The sequence below is a fragment of the Ammospiza caudacuta genome, chromosome 24, assembly GCF_027887145.1.
Source record: "Ammospiza caudacuta isolate bAmmCau1 chromosome 24, bAmmCau1.pri, whole genome shotgun sequence".
Lineage (NCBI taxonomy): Eukaryota > Metazoa > Chordata > Aves > Passeriformes > Passerellidae > Ammospiza > Ammospiza caudacuta.
The window spans coordinates 5995748-6002613 of record NC_080616.1 but is presented as its reverse complement, the minus strand read 5'-3'; positions in this window follow the sequence as shown (position 1 = coordinate 6002613).

Genomic DNA, 6866 nt, shown 5'->3' with positions numbered 1-6866 from the left:
GTTTTGTTTCCCCATTCCCACCCACCTGGAGGACACAGGGAGGACAAGCCCCAAGGGGATGGGTTGGATTTGGCCAAGAAAGACAATCCCATGGGAAAATCAGGAAAATCACTGAGGGCAGATCTGCTGTTTAGTCCTCATCCCATTTCCTGGGACACAAGGATCCTGGGATTTATAGGGGATGGGAAACATCCCTGATGGAGAACATGGAGCATCCCATGGAGACTCCCAGATCCTCCTCTTCCCCTTGACCCAGGAATTCCCTTTTCCTCCCTGCCTTGCATTTGAGAGAATTTAGGGATGAATCCCTGCTAATTTCCCTCTTTCCTCAAGTTTTGGAGAGTGGGACTGATTGGATTTGCCCCCAAAACTCTGCAGGAATTCATCAGGGCAATGTGCACCTCATTAATAACCCTGGGTATGGCCTGGAGGCCTTTGGAAGAGGCAGGCTGGGGGCTTTTGGGGATAAAATTGGTTAAAATGGTTGTAATTTCCTTAGGGTTCAACTTGGAGACCTTGATTGCTCCTTTTCATCTTAAAAAATGGAAAGTTGATGCTGCACTCCCAAAAAACCCCATAATGTGTCTGTGCTGAGAATTCCAAGGGTGAGGAGGGGACATCCCTCCATGGGGACACCAGGATGGGGTCCCACACCCCTGAAGAGGGGACATGGTGGAAATGGGGGTGGCACAAGCAGAGGGGTGACCCAACCCCTTCCTGTGACGGGAGTTTCCGTGATGTTGGCACTGTCGCTGACACGTCACCGCCGTACCCGGACCCCATGGTGACATTTCTGGATGTTTCCAGAGCTCGTTTGTCCTTCAGGGAAGGAGAAATCTCCTTCAGGGAGCTGAGGGTGGGTGGAGGATGGACAAACACCCACCTGGTTTGGGTGGACAGCGGGACGTCCCAGCTCCTGCTCATCCCAAAGGCTGTGCTGGGATGGAAACCGGCATTTGGGGTCTGGGGGTCTCTTTGGGATGGGGATTTTCCATCGGGAAAGGACAAACCAGGCAATTCCCATCCTGCTCCTGCTGCCCATCGGAGCTTCCCCCTCCCCAAATCTCCTGTGGCCACCAAAGTTCTTCCATCTCAGGGCGGATTTTGCAGCTTTTCCGGCGGCCTGAGCTCTCTTTGCGTTTTTCTGCTGCTGAGGTGTCGAGAAGGCGGAGGCGGCCGAGGATAGGGCTGAGCCCAAATTTGGAGCGTTTCCACTGCTGCTTTATGAGGCAGCGGGGTGGGGACACAGCCCGGGCAGGGGACACGGGCTCTGAGCAGTGACACGAGGAGCTGTGGCTCTCACGTGCTGCTGGTGCCATTTCTGGGGCTGAAAACGCTCATCCCTTTGCCTTTTGGGGCTAAAAAATGTTTTTTTCAGAACCAGAAAATCCAGTGGCTCTTGCGTGATAGTGATGGCATTTCTGGGGCTGAAAATGCTCATTCTGTTGTCTTTTTGGTTAAAAAAATGATTTTTCAGAGCCAGAACCTTGGGGACATGGGCTCTGAGCAGTGACAAGGTTCTGTGGCTCTCATGTGGTGGTGGTGGCAATTTTGGGACGGAAAACGCTCATCCAGTTGCCTTTTGGGGTTAAAAAACAATTTTTCATAAGCAGCAAACCCTGTGATTCTGACATGATGCTGGTGCCATTTCTGAGGCTGAAAATTCTCATCCTGTTGCCTTTTGGGGCTAAAAAAATGGTTTTTCAGTATCAAAAACCTTGTGGCTCTGACATGGTAGTGGTGGCACTTCTGGAGCTGAAAATCCTCACTCAGTGGCATTTTGGGGTTAAAAACTAACTTTTCAGAACCAGAAAACCCTGTGTCTCTGACATCGTGATGACGGCATTTCTGGGGCTGAAAACTCTCATCCCTTTTGGGGTTAAAAAATGATTTTTCAGAACCAGAACCTTGGAGACACAACCCTGGCAGGGGACACGGGCTCTGAGCAGTGACAAGGTTCTGTGGCTCTCACATGGTGGTGGTGGCATTTCTGAGTCTAAAAACCCTCATCCCATTGTCTTTTGGGGTTAAAAACCAATTTTTTAGAACCAGAAAACCCTGTGGCTCTGACATGGTGATGATGGCATTTCTGGGGCTGAAAACGCTCATTCTGTTGCCTTTTGGGTTAAAAAAGAATTTTATAGAGCCAGCAAACCCTGTGGCTCTGACATGGCGGCGGTGGCATTTTTGGGCCTGAAAATTCTCATTCCATTGCTTTTTGGGGTTTAAAACCAAATTTTTCCAAACCATCAAACCCTGGGGTCTTGCACTTCCTCACCCACCTTTCTCCCACCCCCATGCACGGATGTCACATCCCACCTCCCTCACGGCCACCTGCCATTCCCAGGGAACCACCCCGAATCCTGGGATGCTCTGAATCCCCAGGGAAGGACCAGCAGCCCCATGAACTTCCCCCAGGCAGGGCCATGGGCCACCCCTGGCCATCCCTGGCCGGGCACGGCGGAGCAAACATCCATTCTTTTCTCTCTTGGAAGACACCCGGGGCGGAAACGCTTGGAAGCGGCCCCGAAAGGACATTCCAAGTCTGGCAGGAAAGCGGCCCCGCTCGTCTGGCAGGAGATGGGCTATTGTCTGTCCCGGTGGCCGGCCGGGATTCCTCAGGTCCTGCCTGGAAGAGGAAAATCTCCGTGTGTGTCTTTATTTTTTCCTCTGCCCGCTCCCAGGGGTGTCGCGGCTGCTGCTCGTGCCGGCGTTGCTCTTCTGGTGTTTCCTCCACGGGTTTTTCCTTGTTTTGCCAAATTTCCTGGGCTCTGGTGGTGGGATGAAGGGTTTTTTGGGGTGATTGGGAACCATGTTGGGGTTCTGAAGGGAAGAGATGTGGATGGAGAGCTTTGGGAGGGAGGAGAGCAAGAATTTCAGGATCTGGGAGAACCTGATGGGCAGGAGAGGGCAGGGTGATCCCAAAAATCTGGGCATGCAGCTCACCAAGGGTCTCTTCGCTGTCCCTGGGGTGGGATTGTCCCCAAAATGAGGGGCAGGAAGAGCCCTGAGGCAGCAGTGATGTGACATGGGGTGAGGGATCTTGGTGGCTCTTGGGTCCCCAAGATCCTGCAGTGCCAGGATCTCGGCATCTCTTGCTCGCCACATCTCTTAGATCCCCAAACTCTTGAAGTTCTGGAATTTCACTGCCCCTTGAATTCCCAAACTCCTGCAGTGTCAGGGTCTCAATATCTGGATCCCAAACTCCTGCAGCACCACCAGGGTTTTGGTGTCTCTTGGATCCCAGCTTTGTCCTGTGCTGGGATCTCAGCATCTCTTGGATCCCCAAATTCCTGCTGTGCTGGAATCCCATTGCCTCTTGGATCTTCAAACTCCTGCAGTGCCAGGATCTCAACATCTGTATCCCAAAATCCTGCACTGTCAGGATCTTGATGTTTCTTGGATCCCAGACTTCTGCAGTGCCAGCATCTCAACATCTGGATCCCAAGATCCTGCAGTGCTGGGATTTTGGGGTTTCCTGGACCCCAAATTTCTGCAGTGCCAGGATCTCAGCATCTCCTGCATTCTCCTGGATCCCAGGCTGTGGGATTTTGGCAACTCCTGGATCTCCAAGCTCCTGCAGTGCCGGGATCTCAACATCTGGATCCCAAACTCCTGCAGTGCCGCGATTTTGGCATCCCTCAGATCCCCAAACCAGTGCCGGGCAGGGTGGGGATTTTCTGGCACCTCATCCCCTTTTCCCAGCCCCTGGAGCTGTTCTGCCGATAGGATCAGGCCTGGCTGGCGGGCAGGAAGGGTGGCACGGCCACCGGGAGAATTGCAGGACGTGCCGTTCGCGGCCGCAAACTGGGAAACACAAACTGTCACCATCCCCAAAATCTTGGAGCTGCCGGGCTGGGATTGGGAGGAAAGGTGAAATGTGGGAATTTCAGGGCTTGTGGGATGAGCCCCCAAAAAGCTGTGAGGGAAGGAAGCATCCCATGAGGATTTGGGATCTGTTTCCATCCTCCGGGCTGGTGCTTTCCATCCCAACCCCATTCCCTCCCTTCCTCCCCACCCTGGATTTAATGGGGAACATTACAAACCAAGAAGATCCTTTCAGGGCCGTGCCAGGGCGATTGTTCCGTGCCCATTGTGTGCCCCAGGCAGCCCCGGAGCCCGCACCTGAGACCCGCCCGCAATGAGATAACAGCGCCGTTTTCCCCTTTTCCCCTTTTTTTTGTTTGCTCGGTGGGGTGGATAACAAACCCTCGAGGAGGCCTCTTTCAAACACGGCCCTATTAAAGCCTGGCCCCATTTTAAGAGTGAACTTCCAGTGGCTGCACCGGGAGGTGAAGCACAATGGGAACGGGACCTGTGGGAGGGCTGGGATGGGATTTTGTGCCTGCCTCAAACCAAAGCCATCCCTCTGTGCCGCGGAGCATCCCAAAACTACAAAATTTGCATTTTTGTGCGGATAAAACACCAAAAAAGCTGGGGAAAATGGAGTTTCACACACACCTGAGGTGCTGTGCATTCCTGCCTCAGTTTCCCCATTTAAAACATCCCCACAAGGCCAATCCTTGCTGGAGCGGGCACGGCTTTCCACCGGGGCCGGTCCTTCCCGGTGATGGATTTTGGGGGCCAAGGTGAGCCGGGGAAGGAAGGGGCGCCGCAGGATGCGGCAGCCCCCGGGCAATGCGGGGCCGGGAGGAAACCCGGCGGGTTTGTTCGGCGGAGGGCGAGGGAACCGAGATTAAAAAAAGGCCCGCTAAGATCAGAAAGGCTGGCGAGCACAGTGCCCTATTGTGGAGCTGTCACACTTCCCTTTACTTTATTGCTTTTGTCCAACACCCCATTGTTCCACTTCCTTTTGTCCCCTATTCACAGCCCTGGCTTTTCATTACCCAGCCGGCCTTGTTGTTTTCATTTCTTTTGTTTGAAGTTCCTGAGAGGAAGGTTTTATTTTCAGCCGTTTGATTAATTCGCAGCTTGAGCCGGGCTTTGTTTGTTATGTAATTGCTGCCCCCAAGCCGGGCGGCCCAGCTCAGCCCTCCCCACCCCGCTTTGCACCCCCAAACTGCCTTGAGGGGCTCCTGAGGGGGGTCTGGGAGGGGAGAGGGTGCTGGGTTTGGGGTGGCAGCCCCCAGGCAGGTGCTGTCCCCATTGCAGGGCACTTCCACAACCCAGCTCCCGATTCTGGGATAAATCCCTTCCTTAGCTGCCTCCTTTTCCCATTATTCCCGCTGAAAGGTGAGGACAATGCTTGTCCCCGTTCTTGCTGTGTGGTGTGAGGCTTGGTGGCCACAGAAGCCAAATCCCCGCGGGCACCACTGATCCTGGCACTCGCTCTTGGCAGCCCTGGCACCCAGAGTGAGGAGTGGGACACATTTTTTGGGGACAAACCCCACGGAACTCCAGTGCTTGGGGTCCTCTACAGCCCGTTCCCTATAAAACTCATCGTCATTCCTGCGATGTCTGTCCGGCAGCACAGGGATTGGGATGGGGATTGGTGCCCAAAGGGGTTTGTGGGGTCAGGGAGAGCCATTTCTGGGGTCTTCCCCTTGTCCTGGCAGGGCCTGCGTGGTGCTGTGCCAGGGACTTCTGGAGGAACCATTCTGGTGGCTAGTCCTGGTCTCAGGTCCATCTCACGGCAGAGACTCCTGGAGGAGCAGTTTTGGTGGCCAGTCCTGGTCCCAGGTCCCTCCTGTGCCAGGGACTCCCAGAGGAACCATTCTGGTGCCAGTCCCAATCCCATTCCATGGCAGGGATTCCCACAGGAGCCATGCTGGTGCCCAGTCTCATCACATTCCAAGGATTCCTGGAGGAGCCATTCTGGGGGCTGGTCCCAGGTCCCTCCTGTGCTGGGGACTCCCAGAGGAGCCATTTTGGTGGCCAGTCCTGGCCCCATCTCATTCCAAGGATTCCTGGAGGAGCAGTTTTGGTGGCCAGTCCTGGTTCCAGGTCCATCCCATGGCTGGGGATTCCTGGAGGAACCATTCTGGTGGCCAGTCCCAGGTCCATCTCATGGCAGGGACTCCCACAGGAACCGTTCTGCTGCCCAGTCCTGGTCCTACATCCATTCCATGCCAGGGACTCCTGGAGGAGCCATTCTGGTAGTCAGTCCTGGTCCCAGCTCCCTCCCGTGCCAGGGGTTCCTGGAGGAGCCGTCCTGGTGCCGTCCCAGCCATTGTTGGGCAGAGCCAGGATTTCCCCTTCCCGTTGGATCGGGAAACCCGCGGCTGCTCCGATGGCTTTCCAGGCACGGCACCTGGAGCTGTGAGGGACCCCTGGGGTGCTGGTCCCTGTCACCCTCAGCCTGGGCTTGCTGGATGTGGCATGAAGTTCCCTCAAGCTGTCCCTCACTTCCAATCTCTGGGATCTCCGGGTTGCCTTTAGGAATTCATCCCTCCATCCCAGGGTGTGAAGGGTTGGTTTTCCCAAGGATTGAGCCCCAAAAACCTGGAGAATTGGGAACAAGAGCTCTCAGAGTGTGAAGGGTTGGGTTCCCTGAGGATTGAGCCCCAAAAATCTGGAAAAGTGGGAGCAAGAGCTCCCAAGATGTGAAGGGTTGGTTTCCCTGAGGATTGAGGCCTGAAAACCCAGAGAACCAGGAACAAGAGCTCCCAGAGTGTGAAGGGTCGGTTTCCCTGAGGTTTGAGCCCCAAAAATCTGGAAAACCAGGAAAAAAACCTCTCAAGGTGTAAAGGGTCGGTTTCTCTGAGGTTTGAGCCCCAAAAACCTGGAGAACTGGGAACAAGAGCTCCCAGGATGTGAAGGGTTGGTTTGCCCAAGGATTGAACCCCAAAAACCCGGAGAACCAGGAACAAGAGCTCAGCTTTGCCCACGGCAAACCCCAGGGACGCTGTCCTTGCACCATGGGGCACCCAGTGCAGGGCCAGGCTGGCAGAGGGGTGCCCACACCC